This window comes from Loxodonta africana, chromosome 14 (genome assembly GCF_030014295.1).
Source record: "Loxodonta africana isolate mLoxAfr1 chromosome 14, mLoxAfr1.hap2, whole genome shotgun sequence".
Lineage (NCBI taxonomy): Eukaryota > Metazoa > Chordata > Mammalia > Proboscidea > Elephantidae > Loxodonta > Loxodonta africana.
This window is the reverse complement of record NC_087355.1, coordinates 74,754,832-74,773,864: the sequence shown is the minus strand read 5'-3', so window position 1 is coordinate 74,773,864 and position 19,033 is coordinate 74,754,832. Positions and strand designations below refer to the sequence as shown.

General features: G+C 40.9%; 1 protein-coding gene and 1 long non-coding RNA gene across 2 annotated transcripts in view; both read right to left on the bottom strand.

Moving 5' to 3' along the window:
• NSMCE2 (NSE2 (MMS21) homolog, SMC5-SMC6 complex SUMO ligase) overlaps positions 1–19,033 on the bottom strand; it is a 271,144-nt gene that overhangs the window by 63,446 nt on the left and 188,665 nt on the right. The gene's annotated exons all lie outside the window — the stretch shown is intronic.
• Positions 1–19,033, bottom strand: part of LOC135227639 (uncharacterized) — a 71,697-nt gene that overhangs the window by 32,362 nt on the left and 20,302 nt on the right. Inside the window, exon 2 of the long non-coding RNA XR_010317830.1 lies at positions 1–19,033. This exon is cut by the window's left edge and continues 32,362 nt beyond it; it is cut by the window's right edge and continues 17,949 nt beyond it. This is a non-coding gene — a long non-coding RNA (uncharacterized LOC135227639).

The window sequence follows — 19,033 nt, the reverse complement described above, 5'->3', positions numbered from 1 at the left end:
GCCTGTAGTAAAACAGTACCTATTAATATTCCCTACACCAGTTAATTCAATATCTCTGTCTATCCAACCTCCCAAGCTGGAAAACTCAAAGCCATCCTTCACTTTGATGATTCTCCTACCTCTTAACTCAAACAGTCCCCAAATCTTGTCAATTCTACTTTAAAAATTCCCAAACCTGGCTTTTTCCTCTGCAGTTTCATTCTACTGCCTTCAATCACTGTAACCACTTGCTAGTTCATGTCCTTGTTTCCAGTCTCTCAACGTTTTAGACCGTATATCACAGTGATGCCAGACTCACCTTGCTTAAAATTTACATCGATCTTGTCAATCCTCTGCCTAAAAACCTTTGTGGGCTCCCACAGGTTAAGTCCACATTCATTAGGAACGAGGTTGGAACTATCACTTATTATACTAAATATTTTGCTAGGATCCCTAAATATATTATTCATTTTATCATCACAACAATGCTATTGGAAGAAATAAAATTATTATTTTATAGATTAAAAAAAAAAAGAGGCCTATCATTAGCCACTAATAGAAGTCAAATAACTTGCCCACAGTCTAAATCAATCAGAAACTGGAATTCACAACCAGTTTGTTGACCCCAGCCTCTACATTTGCCACTACAGTGAAGTCAAATCTTATGTGTCAAAATGAGCTCTCAAGTCAAATATAAGATGAAAATCTCATATGAGTCAAAACCAACCCAACAATCTCTTAGAAATGTCCAATGCAGCCAATATTTCTTTTAGGGTTGGAAAAGAATGCTCTTTCTTTGGCTGGACACAAGATGAAGTAGTTGACATGCATCTCAAGGCCATGTTCTATGAAAACTTTGTATCTTTGAGCACTATAATCGCATTCCATGCAATGAAATTCTACACTGTGAGAAAGATAAGGAAGCTGGACCAAGAGAGGGAATAGCAGATTCACATCTCTCATCTTATGCTCAGCCTGGAAACGGACAGAATTCCCTGCACTATTTGAACTGCAGTTGTTTTCTTTCTTCATATTTGCTGAGTATGCACAGCTGAATTTGTGTATAGCAACTGGAATATAACACAAACAGAGCACTTACAGTGCACTGTAAACTACCTGTCTCTCCCAAACAGCAAGTTGGGGGTAGAAGCCATTTATCTTTTCATTCTTAGCACCTGGCATTGTACTTTGCACATAATAGGCACTTAATTAATATACTTGTTGAAAAAAACTGTCTTAGGTATCTAGTGCTGCTGTAACAGAAACACCACAAGTGGATGGCTTTAACAATGAGAAATTAGTTTTCTCACAGTCTAGTAGGCTAGAAGTCCAAATTCAGGGTGCCAGCTCCAGGGGAAGGCTTTCTCTGTCGACTCTGGAGGAAGGTCCTTGTCATCAATTTTCCCTCGGACTAGGAGTTTCTCCACGCCGGAACCCCGGGTTCAAAGGATGTGCTCTGCTCCCAGTACTGCTTTCTTGGTGGTATGAGGTCCCCCATTCTCTGCTTGCTTCCCTTTCCTTTTATCTCTTGTAAGATAAAAGGTGGTACAGGCTACACCCCAAGGAAAACTCCCTTTACATTGGATCAGGGATGTGACCTGAGCAGGGGCATAACGTCCCACCCTAATCCTTTTTATCCACAGGCAGAGATTATGATTTACCACACATAGGAAAATCACAAAATGGAGGACAACCGCACAATACTGGGAATCATGGCCTAACCAAGTTAACACATATTTTTGGGGGACGCAATTCAGTCCATGACACTAACACTCTCTTCTCTTTATCTTACAGTTCCACTCCTTCAATGGTTATCACAAAATTTCAAGTTAGTTGAGTATGAATTAAAATGATTTCAGGGTGGGTCCTGCAAAATTATCTTATTTTTAACAAGACTTCTACCTGTCCTTCATGTTCTGCACTGTGGTTTGGTCTTGAACATTCAACCTGACTTTGAGGACATCCATTCAGTTCAGAACAACATCCTGCAGAGAAAGGGGTCTGACAGTTCCCACAGGTTCCTCTGAGTCACAGCTGAGCTGCAGGGTCATGGGTGAAACAGCTGTTCTGAAAGCTGCCTCCTTTTATGGCCTAGTGTGGTCAGGAACAGGAAATTGAACCTTTGGTATTTTAGGCTTTGATTCCACTCTGCCCTCAAAAAGCACTTAGCAACACTGGAGTCTTTAGATGTGGAAAGAGTGAGCACATTTAAAGTGTCCACGTGGAAAAAGAACTGATGTTGGAGGCATGAGGCTACAGCTTGGACACCGTGTTCACCTGCTAGTGCCCCAGGGAAATGTTTGTGTGGTGAAGTGCTGCGCATTCAGATTCTTAGTCTCCCATTTCCAGAGTCCTTCAAAAGCACAGAAACTGAGTTTCTACCCAGGTTCTGAGTACAACATGGTTAAGTGGAGTCTGAAGATAGTCTTGCTACTACCAATCTGACAGTAAACTATGGGAAATGACAGTATAGTATCCTGAAGTCACCCAGATCTGGGTTGAAATACTGCCCCAGGCAAGCTACCTAACCCCTTGTCTCAGTTTCCTCCCTGGGTACAGTATCAGTACCTTACATCATTGTTTTAAGGATTAAATCAGATAACACAGGTCAAGCACTTGGCACATTGCCTGCCATATTATATAAATTCAATAATCAGTAGTAGTTGTTATTCTCTCAATCCTTACCCCATATTGACCTACCCGCAAAACAAAAGCCCAAGTCCTTACAATGGCCTGTGAGGCCCTACATGATCTGACCCCCATTACCTTTCTGACCTCATCTCCTTGTCACCCCTCACTCATTTCACATGGACTTCCTTGCAATTCCTTAAACATGCCAGGCCTACTCCCACATCAGGGCCTTTGTATGAGCCACTTCCGTTCATTTATCCCCAGTGTATTCTGGCACATAGGAAACATTCAATAAATATGTGTTGAATGAATGCTAAATCAGTCAATTGGCTTGTGTGGTAAACTAATATCTTGTGGGGAACTGGAGTGCTGTACCAAATTCCTAACGGATTGCAGAGGTCCTGAGACTGTGCGCGGAGTCCCTGGGTGGTGCAAATGGTTAACACGCTTGGCTGCTAAACCAAAGGCTGGAGGTTCGAGTCTACCCAGAGGCACCTTGGAAGAAAGGCTTGGTGATCTACTTCCGAAAAGTCAGTCACTGAAAATCCTATGGAGCATAGCTCTACTCTGATACACACAGGGTCACCATGAGTTGGGGCTGACCCAACGGCAACTGGTTTTACATTTAAACTGCACATACTCACATCTACAGCAGGGCCATCATAAGTCAGAGTCAACTCAATGGCAATTGGTTGATATCATGCTTAGATCTCCTTTCCGAGAAAACTGGGACCCTGTCCCCCAATAGCTAAGAAAGACTGCTCCAGGTGCTAGTTCATTTAATCCTCACAACCGCTCAGACAGACTGCTCCATGAGTTAGATCATTTAATCCTCACAACCACCAGGTGCACTGAAGGATAAAAAAACCAAACCCCGTGTTGAATGGAATCCAGATTCAATTCGACTCCTAGCAACCCCATAGGACAGAGCAGAACTGCCCCATAGGGTTTCCAAGGAGTGGCTAGTGGATTCTAACAGCCGACATTTTGAATAGCAGCCCGAGCTCTTGGGGTGCTATTATGATGCCTTATTTTAGGGCAAAAAACAAAGCACTGAGAGATGAAGTAATCTGCCCAAGGTCTTAAAGCTAGGAAGTGATACAGGCTGTCTGGCTCCACAGTCTGTGTTCTTATCCACTGTTTTACTGCCTACCTCTGCTCCCCACCTCCCAGCCCACCCCACATTCTCAGTTGTGGGGTTCAGGCTTTTCTTGAACTAGAAAAGCCCTGGATATCTTGGGCCACTGCCTTTGGCCAGCAAAACAACTCTCAGGTCCGATGACTACTTTGGACGCTGCTTATGGCTGGGCTCTCCCTGATGCTACCTTCCTCTCTGGATGTCAACCATTCGGCAGGCAAGACTTTCCTCAGGGCCCCACTTCCCACAAGCCTGTGCTACTGGGATTCTAGCACATTCCCTCGTCAAACCTGATTAAATTGTGATGGGAGAGGTCAGGTTAAACAAGTTCTGTGGACTGTTCATTTTAGGGACAAAAAGATACAGCCCAGGCATTGTTGCTGCTTTTTCCCTCAGAACTCGTATTTCACAAAGCCAGCTAATTATGTGTCAGAGAAATGATTTTTTTTTTAACAGTGAAAAAATGATAGGATGTAAAGTCAGTAGGTCAGGCTGGACATTGTCTGGACAGAGTAGAGGCGAATGCTGGTTAGGTAGGATGATTAAGAACTGCTCACAAGGCTATAAAGCCCAGTTGGAATGTCCTTCCATACTTTCTTAACCATGCCACTGCCAGTCCATCCTTCAAGACTCATCTCAGCATCTCCTCCTGCAGGAAGCTGCCTCAGAGCACCCGTATCTTCACCCTCCTGCCTTCCTCTCCCAGGCTGGAATAGGTGACCCTCCTCTCTACTCTCAAAGGCTCTCCGGACCATCTTACACCAAACCACCTGCTGATCTCTACTAAAATCACCTGTCAGTTTCCCCCATTGACTGAACCTGAATGTAGGGACAACGTCCTTTGCATGTTTGTATCCCCATTGCCTAGTACATAGAAAGTGACAATGAGTGACCGCTGAACGAAACAGGGTCACCCTATGGAGACACCACAACCTCTTAAGTCTCAGAATCTGCCTTGTCATCTTTAATCTGGCTTAGACTGAGATCTGAATGCCATGTACTTCCAGTGACTTGGTGACAGATCAAGAAAGCCAGAATCACGTGGTCAGAGTAACATTCTTCAAGCTCCATGGCATTCTCTTGCCACATACTCAAAAGTTCTCCACTTATTCTCAATGAAACTAATTACCCAGAATTCTCATGAAATCAATGTATTAAAGTATGTGCACAGGAGTTGTTATCTTTTCCTTAACGATCCCTCTCTCGCTCTTCAAAATGCAAGTACACTGATAAATAATCTCACGATTCTGCCAATGTGCTTGATTTTGAAACCTTTATCAACTAGAACGCTTACAATTTTGTGAGTTCCACTGTGTACAGATGTCAAACTGCAAAGTGTTTCTAGGTGGTGCTGTTAATATTTTAAGGGTTTATTATCAGAACAGTTCACTGGGTCACATAGAGAAGCTATCAAACACAGGAAAAAAAAAATCACAACACATTCCTTTTCACTTGCATCAGCTCTTTGTGAAATGCCCTGCTCTGAGTACGCATGCAGCACATATTTCAGCAACAAGTGGGGCAAGGAAATGCATCTTAAGTATCTGAAGAACAACCTCCACGCGATTATGAAGTCAGACTCTTTATTATCACCCAAAACTTCATCCTATCAATGCTGACTAATACTCTTCTGAATTTTGTAGTTATCAAGATTAACTCAAAAAAACACCCTGCTTGTTTTGAAGCAATGTTGACATAAACCTCAAATCGTTGACAGCAAACCTCATACCTCAGAGTGTTTAAATAAATCAGAAAACCAGGTGGGGCCTAAACTTTAAAAACAAAAAGCATCAATGAATGTGATGTGCAATCCTTGTTAAGAACGACTGGTCATGTTCCATTTAATTCTTATAATAGCCGGGCCCATCTTTACAGGCGAAGAAACTAAGGCGGAGGCAGCTTAAGTAAATTTCCCTGTTGCCCGGCTGACAAGGCGCAGCACCAGGATTTGAAGCCCTGGCTGAGCACCGGCACAGCCAAGGGATCGAGAGCAGGGTCTCTGCAGCCAGATCACCTGGTTTCAAACGCTGGCTCTGATGCTCCCCAACTGGGTGACTTTGAGCAAATTTCTGAACTCTGGGTCTCAGTTTTCTCATCTGTAAGTGGGGATATTAAGGAAACATACCTCAGTGAGCTGTGGCCAGGATTCATGAGTTAACTGATGTGGAGTGTTTATAACAGTACCTGGTATAGAGCCAGCCCCATTTTTGCCATTATTTGACTCTGAGCCCATGTTTTTTCTTCCACATCAAGGGTTAATATTATTTAGCAAATTATGTATATTCCGAAACATTTTATAATTGCTTTGCATACTGTAGGTAATCAATATATGTTTATCAGTTAACATATTCGTTCAAGCTTTTTACTGTGTCTCATTCTGGAAGGAAGAGTTAGTATTGAAAAGTATGCATTAAAGAACCCAAAATTTGGCTCAAAAAAGGTCATTTCCACTACTTAGAACTACCTCAAAATGCAATGAGTTGCCAGTCCCAGGAAGTGCCTCAACTTAACTAAAACCAAACTCGTTGCCGTCGAGTCAATTCCGACTCATGGCGACCCTACAGGACAGTGTAGAACTGCCCCAAAGGGTTTCCAAGGCTGTAACCTTTACAGAAGCAGACTGCCACATCTTTCTCCTGTGGACTGGCTGGTGGGTTCGAACCACCAACCTTTTGGTTAGCAGCAGAGTGCTTAACCACTGCACTGCTAGGACTCCTTGACTGCTACTTGGTGGAGACTCTATCAAGGAGATTAAAGAACTATCTTTCCAAGGCAAGGGATGACAGAGTGAGATGTGCTCCAGGAATTCTGTGCGTTATGGCAAAGACGACACTGGCTGGAAGAGCTGCCTCGTGACCAGGCATTTTTATGAAAACGTAACTTTAGTTATATTACACTCAGATGCTTACCTTGACTAAAAAGTAGGAAAGGTATGAAACAGACGCTGTTGAAAAAGGGTATGTGGGGAGTGTGTGAGTGAATGTGAGAGATTTTAATTCGTTCACTGATTTTAGGAAATGTCATAATAAAATGGCTCAGTGAAGAGATAATTTAATTGGGTGACTCGGAATAACAGCGCTTGCAATGAGAAAGAAAATACTTCTGAATTTCCTAAATACATTATGTATTTTCTATCAAAATAAGTAGTCAGAGTTGCTTGGTTTCCTAAAGTAAAACTGGAGTAAGTGACATTCCTTCTCATACTAACTTCTTAACCAAAAGAACAAGCGAAATCCCTCATCCATTCTTGTTACATGAAAGATACAGCTTTGCCATTTTCCTATGGGCACAGCCAGCTTGAGTTTGCTTCTCCTCACCAGTTAATGCCTTGTTTGTGTGCAAGAATAAGAGGGAGGGAAAGGAAACCTTAGAAACTTTTATAAAAACTACCATGGCAGAAAACATCCACATCAATTTATTTCTCTATTTGAGGTATGTTTTCTTTCTTTCATTCATTCATATTAATTTCTCTCTTTTCTGGCTCTCTCTCTCCTCCCCCCTTCCTTCCACATCTCTAGTCTGTGATGTGGTACAGGAGGGCAGGGCTATGTAGTCTTCATGAAACGTATCATGCACCAGGGGAGGTGGTCTGCTGGGGAGCTAAGAGTGCTGGTTCTGGATAAGGCAACCATTAAACTTCATTAAACCTCAGTTTGTAAGATGAGGATAATAACTACTCATTTCAGAGGGCTGTAGAAAGAATGAAATGAGATATCTAAGCAAAGCTGTCACTATAATGCCTAAACCCCAAAACCCATTGCTGTAGAGTCGATTTCAACTCATCGCAACCCTATAGGACAGAATAGAACTGCCCCACAGAGTTTCCAAGGAGCGCCTGGTGGATCTGAACTGCTGACTTTTTTGGTTAGCAGCCATAGCTCTTAACCACTACGCCACCAGGGTTTCCACTATAATGCCTAAAAAAAAAATAGGGCACACTAAATCCTCATTAAGTACTAGCTATTATTTTTTATGATTATTACTCAAGGTTTATACATCTGCGAAAAGCAGAATCTGAGCTATAGCTCCTACTAATACTTTAACAAATGTTACTCTTCTTTGATAGTTCTGAAGGCACAGCAGGATTGCGAGGTGGTCCAGGCTCTTCAGCAGGGGCGACCACTACCGTTGGGTCATGACGTGCTTACGTTTCAGCCAAAATAAGACATCAGTTAATATAACACTCAAGACAGAATCCACCAAAGCTTTAAACAACAACAACAAAAATCAGCAAATGTATAAAGTGATTGTTTCTCTTTATTTGGGGGGAGACACAATTCATCCTCTGCCCAAAAACCTAGTTAATACCCCCTCCTCCCTATTAAGGCACGCAAACTCATGTTAAAAGTTAAAAAAGCAAGCAGGACATAGGATGATATACTCTGAAGGAATTAATTACCACGCTTTTTTTTTTCTCTTTCCTTCCTTTGTCGCCCTCAGACTCATGGCAGAGCTGCGCTACCTGGAGACGTGGACATACCGTCTTACGGGGAAAGTTCAGATCTGAGTGGTCCTTCTCCCCGTGGGTCAGGGAGGAAGAGCCCGTCTACTGCTAGGGTCTCTTTTCTGGGGGTACCTTTTGAGAGATCCTGAGACCTGCTCTAAAAAAATAATCCTCTAGATTCTGGTCAATATTTTTTTTTTGTCCTTTTCTCACCAAATGAGCCTAGTGAATGTTCTTTTTACAGATCTGCTTGCTGGTGAAATCTCGGTAAGAAAACTGTGACACCTCCTAAGCCCCGTGCCTTTTCTTAGTTTGACAGAAACACAGAGATAACCACACTAGGAGCTCCAAACAGCTAAGTGGTGACAGGCACAATGCCTACGGAGTAGTTAGGCCTATAGCAAACGGCTAAAACGACAGGCTTGTAATGGAAACGCAAGAGAGAACTCAGTAATAAAAAGCTGCTATCCCCTTCTTCTGCAGCCCAATCCTGATGTCACTACAAAACGACATTTAAGAAATCCAACCTATTTTAAGTAGTTTCACATGACAGACTGTTGGCCCACAGTGAGACACAGACTGATGGATCACAGAGGAGAAAAAGGTCACTGTGCCGTGAACCACTGCTAATCTCAACTGATAGAATCAGAAGAGACACGCATCTCCACTTCCAAGGGCTTACTGACTGACATCACACTGTGGATTTAGCCAAAGTGCTGTCTGGATTATCAGCAAATGTCAATAATAGGACTTGAGCAGCTCAGATAAAGGCTTTGAAATACTGGGAATGAATTCATATTTCCCCCATGAATGCATAATCTTAACTCCGTGGCATTTTACTTTATATTCTTTCAGGCGTAACTCTAACCCCACAAATGCCATTCATCCTGTAGAGAACTGTATTTTTTTGTTTTAGAGAGTCAATCCAGTAATGTTAGAGTTTTCATTCTGTGTGTAATTTGAAAGTATAAGCTTTACGCTTTTGCCTTAGATCAGTAAAATAAATGTTAAAATATTAATCCATCAGGTAAATGCAAATCAAAATAACAGTAAGATACCACTTATTACACAACTATTAGGATGGCTACAATCAAAAAGACAGATATCAACAAGTATTGACAAGGACATGGAGCAAGTGGAACCCTCATATACTGCTGGTGGAAATCTAAAATGGTGTAGTTGCTTTGGGAAACAGCCTGGCAGTTCCTAAAAAGGATAAACATAGAGTTACCATATTACCCAGCAATTCCACTACTAGATATATACCAAGAAAAATGAAAATGAAAACGTATGTCCACACAAAAACTTGTACACAAATGTTCACAGCAGCATTATTCAAAACAGCCAAAAAGCAGAAACAACCCAAATGTCTGTCAACTGACAGATGGTTAAACAAAATGTGGTATATTCATACAATGGAATGTTATTTGGCAATAAAAAGGAATGAAGTACTGATACATGCTACAACATGGATGAAACTTGAAAATATTATGCAAAGTGAAAGAAGCCAAACACAAAGGATAACATATTGTACATTCCATTTATATGAAATGCCCAGAATAGGCAAATTTATTGACGAAAAGTAAATTAGTGGCTTCCTAGGTATAGGGGGCTTGGGAGAAAGTGGGAAGTGCCTGATAATGGGTATGAGGTTTCTTTTTGGGGTGATGAAGTATTCTAAAATTGATTGTGATGATGACTGTACAACTCTGTAAATATACTAAAAACCACTGCACTGTATACTTTAAATGAGTGAATCATATGGTATATAAATTACATCTCAACAAGGCTGTTATTTAAAAAAAAAAGAATATTAACACAGAATGCAGGAGGAAATATGATTGTACAATTACAACGAGGACCACTTCTTCAGGGATCACAATATCTATCAGCTAAAGATTTAAGACCTAAAGTTTCAATGACTTCACTCACATTTAAGGTCATTCTGCTACTTCTACTGATCAGTATCCTTGATGACTAGGCTTCCCTTACATTTGTATTCCCTACAATAATTAGCATGGAGTTTTCCATAAAACAGATGCTCAATTATTATTTATTGAATTGAATTCAAATAAATTTCAAAAATAACCAATCAGAGTCAGTATATAAAAACCCAACCAAGAATACTTGGCTGGTCAGCACTAAGACAACTTATTGCCAAACTAAATTTGGGGCACCTACAATGCAATTATGCCCTTAAATCTTAGCCAGTCCTGATTATAACAATTAAGATTCACACTGTAAACTGCCTATAGTTTTGTATCTTCCTTGATAAAATCTGAAACTTCCTGGGCAGAGGTTTACTCCCAATGTGGACTAACAGACAAGATCCCTAAAAGTGCAAGGTGGGGCGACATTCTGTTTCCCTGATATTTAATGCCAGGAAATCCCTTGGCTGCCTTTGATGTTGTTTAAGTTTTTCCTATACTATAGTTTGACGGTTAAGAGGACAACTTCTGGAGCTAGTATGCCTGGGTTTAAATTCAAGCTGACACTTGCTAGCTCTTTAACTTTGGGCAAGTTATTTGACATCTCTGTACCTCAGTTTCATCCCTTGCAAAACAAGGCAAATAATAACACATGCCACTGGATTTCTGTGAGGATGTGAGGTACTTAGAATGGAATACAGTAAGTGCTCAAGAAGTGTAAGCTATTACTGTGGTAGAATTTAAATTTGCAGAAGCCCTGAAACAGAGCTGAGACACAGCTGTTGTGATCAGAGCAAGGAGCATATGGAATCAGACACGAACCAATTCCACAGGGACAGGTCAAACTCAAACTATGGCACTGCACTCTTCCCTAAATTCCTGATTGGGAAACGCTGCTCCAGACTAAAGGAGGTGTTCAACAAGCATGACCTGTCAACAATGTAAACTCGTTTTTCACCTTGGGGAAACCTCTGAGAGGAGATAATGATGTTTTCATGGCATGCACTATCACAGTTGTGCTTTGGAAACACATGAACTAACGATATTCTGACGAGATAATCAGTACTTTTGAGAATCTGTATGCTCTTAATTTTCTTCTGGATTTTCCAGCACTGATAGAACCAGGGAATTACAGGTGGCTTGTAGACGCCAACTACCAGCATTAAGAGGCTTCTAAGTGACATTTCCTGAATTCCAACTACCTATCTTTCATTTCGTTGTAAGTAACGTGTTTGAAAGAATCTCAAATTTTATCAACAAAAATTCTTTTGAAAATACCAAGGGCTTTTACACAACATTAGCCTTTCAACATCTTTTCCACAGCTTCTTGAATCTACATATCGCTAATGTGGCAGACACTGCGAAAGCTCACCATTTTCTTCTTCCTCCTAAGCCTCCAACTACACTTTTCCCAACCTCTTTTGTAGGTAGGTGTGATACATGTGACTCAGTCCTGGCCGACGAAATGTGAGTGGAAGTGAAGTGTTCCACGTCTAGGCCTAAAACAACCTCGCTCTTTGCCCATGAACAAGCTTGAACGGAGGGAATCCTCAGGAAGATGGAGCCGCAAGATGGAGGGAGCTTGGGTCCCTGAAGAACTTCATGAAGCAGAGCTTCCCCCTCCTCTCATCTGCACTGAACTTCACATAGGCAGAAATACACAGTGATAAACCACTGAGATTTGGAGTTGTTTACACGGAAGCTCCTGCTGGTTACTCTAATTAATATAGCTATGCAAAAATCTTGTTAATTATTGTTTAGAAGATGTGGCTTGCTTCCAAAATAGTTCTCTCTCCTGTTAGATACTGGCAACAAGTATTCTAACATAACTGTAGAAAAACACATTTCCTAGATTCCTTCTCCTGTAGCCTCATTTACTATCACTGGATACAATCTTTCCCTCATATTGACAAAACATGTTTTCTGGTGTATCATCTGATTCTGCCTGTTTGTTCTTTAGAGAACATGTCTTTTTCATTGTGTTATTTGTAATCTTAATCCAAATCTCTTTGCAGAGCTGGCCAAAGTATATCTCCTATTGTGCACTTAATTAATCATTCACCATCTCAAAGAAATGTTTTATAATTACATCAAACTCTGGGCTAGGAGTTGATCAATCTAAAATTGTTAGATAAAAATGAAAAGATATTGCAAACATGAATTATATTTATTTATAATTTTCCTTCAGCTCTTTATAATTTTTTAGCAACCTGTGCATTTAATGTATGTCACACTTCTTTTAAAATTAAAGTTACAAATGGAATGAAATGTAAACAGAATATTTTATGATTACCATCTCCAGTCTCTTGGGATGAAGAAGCAAAGTTGATGGCTGCTACCTTAGGTTTTAGCCCCCTTAGCTACCTTCTAAAAAGATTTTTGCTTGGTAACCTCTCTATTTTCTTTCTTCTCTCTCTTATTTTTGTTTGAACTAACTGTTCTCATTCCTTTCTGCCACTTTTAAAACTTTTGTAACACTCACCACAAATTATAGCTTTTTTTTTACTTATTTGTTTATTGCCTGCTTTCATTACCAGACTATAATTCCCATGAAGGGAGAGCTCATATCTTTTCTGTTCATCTGATACATATTTACTGAATGCCTATGCCACACACTGCTCCAAGTACCAGGGAATTAAACATAAGACATAGCACTTGGCCTCAAGGTGTGTATAGTTCGGTGGAGGAAACAAACAAGCCTATATATAAACTGGGATATATAAACTGGAATAAATGCTACTATTTTGTACTTTTCACTCATGCTTCCTTGGGTTTTAGTGGTGGTAAAGGTCGTCTGTCTAGTTCATGATGATCCAGTCTGAGAACTGTCTCTTTTGTATTCATATGGCTCTGTCCCCTTGACCACAGCTGCCTGGACCACAGCGGACTTCTGACCTATTCTGCACCAACCACCTTTTCTCTTCTGAGAGGTTGGGACGGGACTGAGAAATTCGAATTCAGCCTGAGCTGTTTAGTTGAATTGAAAGAGGCTATACAACCTAGCCTCTTTCAATTCAACTAAACAGCTCAGGCTGAGGTGGCCATCTTCTGCCAGATGTCCAGGGAAACTGAGAAAGCTGGTAAGGTACATATATAGAGAAGAAGCCAGTCATGGAAAGCAGAAGTGAGAGATTTTATGAGAAAGACCTAAAGAGCTCTATTTCAAATCCTGGTCCTAGTCCCCTTTCCCTTGGGTTTCATGAGATGCTCCTACTTCTTTATAGCCTCTTTTCCCCCTAAAGCTAACTTGTGTTGTGTCTTTTGGTTTCAGTTATGACTTAACTAAGACATTTCTATTTAATATGACATCTCAACCCATTTTCATAGCATAAGATATATGGACTACTAGTAGAAAATATAATTTTTTTTTCTACATGTGTGCACCAGCTTTTCTGGCTAGTTAACATTCAGGGGAGAAAATAATTCTTCTCAGAAACATCAATGGTGTATTTGTACTCATAAACAAAAAGGCTTTGATAGTGAATGCTTTGATTTAAGCCCAGTAGTTGATCAGCTAGTCTGATTAACAACTGTTAACTGGAGACACCAGAATTTGAAAACACCTAAAATACACGGCTTTAAGGTCCTATTCAAGAAAAGAAACTTAATCTTGATATTCTAGGGGGAATTATACCCTAGAGATTTCCATAACAGAGCACCTCAGATCTGCTTTTCTAGTGTAGCCTTCATTAGTCATCAGACATTGAGTAAGCATAGGTATGTCACACACATTGAGCGTTAAGAGGAGCAAGACTCACAGTTTAGTGGGGTAGGCAGACAAGGAAGCAGGAAACAGACAACCATAATACCATCTGGTAAGTGTCATGCTAGAGTCACCAGCATGGATGAGAGCCATCTAACCCATCCTGAGGGGGGTCCTTGAGCTGAATCCAACAGAATACGCAGGAGTTAGCTAGGCTAAGAGGACAGACAGGGCAGATTCGCTAAGAGAAAGGGGCACATATGCTGCGTGTGACAAGGCAAAAATGGGAAGCTGAACAAAGTCTACTAGTTAACATCCAGTATTCCTGTAAGAGCTACAGAAATAGGTGCTTTAGATAACCACTGCCTACTTTTTTCTCCAAAGCACCCCTTTTTCCAATGCTTTTCATGTGTTCTGATTACTCTAGAAAGAAAGTTTGATTTAGTTCAATAAACATCTACTGATGACATTTTAGTAAGTTTTAGGTACTGTTATAGGCTCTGGGAGTACAAAGATGAATAAAACTAGGGAACAGTAAAAAACTCATAGCCTAGTGGGGGAAGACAGATACACAGGATGTGGAGAGTGTTAAGAAAGTCACACATAAACACAGAAGTAAAGGGGTAATCAAGTCCGAGATGAGTCTTAAAGGAGACCATAAGGTCAACATTTACTCGAAAGCAAAGATGGGAAGATAAAGGGGCAGGGAAACTAGAGTAATGGAGATGGAACAACCAGAACCCAAGTAAAGAGAATGTTGACACGCTGTGAAAAATGTAACTATTGTCACTGAACAATTGATGGAAATTGTCAAATGGAAACCTAATTTACTGTGCAAAGTTTCACAATAAAACAGTATTAAAAAAAAGAAGAAGAATGAATATGAGCTCACTAGCCAGGTTAACAAGCAGCACCACCACCACCACGAGTGAGAGAAGCATTTCAGGCACAGGGAGAGAACAGATTTGAGAAACATCTAGGAGGAAAAATAACTGAAATGTGATTATTGAGTGCAGGAGAAAGAAAGGGGCTCATCTATATGACTCCAGGTTTTTTGGTTCCGGGGCTGATCCATTGACTGGGGTAGTGAATAAAGGAGGAGCTGACTTGGGAAGCAAAAAGGCTATGTTGAAGCTGAAATGCTCATGAGATATCCAAGTAGAAAGCGGGGCCGGAAGGACAGGATCGTGGCTCGGAATCTCACTTAGCAACGTGAAGTTGGGGGGCTGAAGCCAGGATGCTAAGTGAAATGACACAATGATGTCAACAGAAAGAAGAGCAATCCAGAAACAGAATCCTAAGAAACTGTATTTTAAGTGTGGGCGGAGGAGGACAGGAGAGCCAAAAAAGGAGAGGAAGAGGGGTTCTCGCAGCATTAAGGTAACCAACATTTTAAATGAAGCAAAGAGGCTCAGTAAGACCTGGACTGAGAAATCTGGCCACCTTCAGGCCACTGGAGATACTTTCCAGAGGGGTTCACTGGACTGGGTCGGAGATCAGGTGGTCATGGTTGAGGAGTGAATGGAAGTGAGCACGGGGTGTCTGGGAATTCAGACCACTCTTTTAAGAAGGTGCTTGAGAAGGGAAAGGGAGAGAAGGGCATTAACAAAATGCAGGACAATATCTGTCTGTCTACCTTACCTACCTGTCATTTTAAAGAGAAAGATTTGAGTGGGTTTCTAAGCTGAGAAGAAAGCCAGCAGAGATGGAAAGACTAATGATATTGGAGAGAAGACAACTGATTGAAAAGGGCCTGGCAGAGAAAGCTGTCCTAATTAGGTACTCTATTTTAATAAATTTTAGTTTTCAGTTGTCTCTAGCCAGCAGCAGCAGGCTCAAAACAGTGACACTGGGCTCGGGGCAACACCAGAGACCAGGAGGCAGATTCTGTATCTTATTAACCTCAAGGTTTCCTGTATGTGGTGAGGTCAGAGAAGCTCACCCCTCCTCAGCATCTCCTAAAGTTCTGGGATAAACAACAAAACATGGCCCTCAGTCCAGGGGCGTACAATCACTACATAAACTGATTTTCTCAGTACGCAAAGGAATCAGACCAGAGTTTGAGTTCCCACTTTGCTAGAAATGAACTATTGGCTTTAGGCAACTTCTTTGCTCTAGGCCTCAGTTTCCTCATCTACAAAATGGAAAGAAGTGATGCTACTGCCTAGATTGTGAGGCTTAAGCAAATTCATGGGCACGAAAATGCTTTCAATAGTAGAGTGCACTATGCAAATATAAGGTGGATGACACACATATAAGATGCTATTTAAAGGCTCTGAAAATTGGGCAAATTTGAAAGAGATTGTCCATTGAATAATTTCCGTTAGTGTTGTTACCGTTGTAAAGACATATCAATACAAAGGAAAATAAGCATTAAGGCAAAGCCCTTCAGTCTTTCCTGATGATTAATTCCTTTTGACATTTTTTTTTTTCCTTAGTAGTCGTGTTGTGAACCATGGGAAGAAGCCAGAGGGTGAGGTGCTGAGAGGTGAGTGCAAATCAGTTTATCAGGCATCAGAGGTGCTGCTAGTGACACCATCGCCTGGAGTGGCCTGTGGCAACTGACCTTGGAGATGCACACATGAGACTCTCCAGTAAATCCCAATGGTTAAGGACTCAAGTTTTAGTCAAGACAAACCTGAGTTTGAACCCTGACTCAGTCACTTATCAGCCACGTAACCCTTGGACAACTTACTTGCCCGCATTGAGCTGCAGCTTCAGCTTCCTCACTTGTTTATTGGGATAATAATTCTTATCCTTGGAAAGTTGTAATGACTAAATATGACAAATGTATATATATATATATACACGAAGAATTCCTGGCTTATCATAAGTGCTCAATAAATGGTAGCTATTAAATTTGGTCTGCTGTTACAGGCCCCACAGCACCTTGTATTCTTACTTCTGTAAACTCAGTGCATGTATAGATGATATTTATAGCCCATGCCCTGTGTGCCAGGTACTACTATGAGCTTTATAGATACAACAACAAAAAAACCCATTTCCATTGAGTTGATTCTGACTCATAGTGACCCCATAGGACAGAAAAGAACTGCTCCACAGGGTTTCCAAGGAGCACTGGTGGATTCGAACTGCCGACCCTTTGGTTAGCCGCCAAGTTCTTAACCACTACACCACCAGGGCTAAATGTACATGTTTAAAGTATAATAAGGCACTAGGTTTTATCCATTATATCACTTAGACTTTAAAACATTATGAGAGTAGAAACGACATCTACCCTATCCTTCTCTGCATCCTCAGGGTATAAAAAGTCCCTGGTACAGAGTGGGCATTTAAGAAATATTTGTTGAAAGAAGGAAGAAAGTAAGCAAGGGAAGGAGAGAAGAAGGAAGGGAGAGGGAGGAAAGGAAAAAACGGGAAGGGAAGGAAGGATGCATGCTGACAGCCCGCTAAGTCCAGTGTCTCGAGACTCAAGGACTGAGAAGAATAAAAACAAGGCATTTCTAAGCTACTGGATGTGATGAAGACTTCTTGTAAAAATCAACTTTCTCACACTGATGTGATTTATTTTTCCTCTCCTAAGCTCTGGTATAATCTTTCTCTCCAGCTGGCAAGTGGGAATGGACCAGTTAGATTTCAAGTTTACTACCAAAGATTGCTTAAAGGTAAATATTTGTTGCTTTCCAGAGCAAACCACACCATTTTAGTTTTAGGTTATTTTAATGATAAGCTCCTTCAGATCTAGTTCAACTGACACTTTGTAGTACAGCACAGACGTACACTGGAGTCCAATTCCAACTATATTTAGAATCCTTTTCACGCTGCATCATTCAAACAGATGTGGGGCCAGCTGTTGCTAGTCTTTCCTAGAATTTCACTAAGATGTAGATTTTAGTAAGATTTTTAAAAATAAATGACACAGGTGTTCTCTCTGAGTCAATTAGCACATGGGCTATAAAAAGGATGTGTATAAATTAGGCTCTCTTCCCACAAGCTCCAAGAGGGGAACAAGGTTTTTACTGTCTTGATCAATTTATTTTCATTTGGTTGTAATGTTCTTTTTTTTTTTTTCCCTACAAAACAAAGTTTACTCTGGACTACACCATTTTTTTGTTTTGTTTTGCTCAATATATTATTTTATTCTAATATTATCACAGAATAAAGTGATCTAGTAAAGTTCTTTAGATTCAGATTCAAGGAACATTTATTGAGCATCGTGTAGAAATAGTGTAAGTGCCTTCATATCCATTCTGTCATTTACTTTGAAGCAATTTAAAGATGATGCTGTTGTTGTTAGGTGCTGACGAGTTGGTTCCCACTCATAGTGGCCCTAGAGGACAGAGCAGAACTGCCCCTTAGGGTTTCCAAGGAGCGGCTGGTGGATTCAAACTGCTGACCTTTTGGTTGGCAGCCGAGCTCTTAAACACTATGCCACCAGGGCTCCAACTTAAAGACACTGAAATAAATTTATGTGACATGTCTTCAAAAAATGTGGGGGGTCAGAGAGACGTGGAAATCCCAAATATGACTGAGTCTAAATCTCTCAGGGTAGTGCAAGGACCACTGGTTCAATGATCTTGGATAAAGGACGTAATCGCTTGGTCCTGTTTCCTCATTTCTAAAATAAGGAGTATTACATTGGATTGTGGGTCTCACAATCCCAGGCTATGCCGTTGGAATTTCTCACTCTCTGAAGCCACAGTTTGGAGCTCATCTAAAACAAGTTTAATATGGGAGTTTGTGACTCAAAGGGGTATTCTTTCTTTAGGAAATATTGTTAACAAAGTTGCTGTTGTTGTTAGTTGCCACGGAACCAGTTCTGACTCATGTGACCCCATGTGTGCAGACTAAAACTGCTCCATAGGGTTTTCAAGGCTGTGACCTTTTGGAAGCAGATTGCCAGGCCTGTCTGCCAAGGTACCTCTGGGTGGGTTGGAACCACCAACCTTCCAGTGAAGTAGGCAACCACTTAACCGTTTGTGCCACCCAGGCAGAGCTGGATTAAGGGATTTGAGGGCCCTAAGCACTGATAATTGGTGGTGCCCCCTTCTCTGCTTACTCATGCAGTCAAATGGGATATTGAGTTAGATATATACGTGTGTGTATACCTTAGTTATTCATAATGTAACTTCTCTTTAAATGTGCCTGTAATATTAGCAATTGAACACAAAAGCGGTGTATTTCATTTTAGCAGAATGAGATGAACCAGATTACAAAATTTTTAGTGGATGCAGGGTACCAAGATTTTT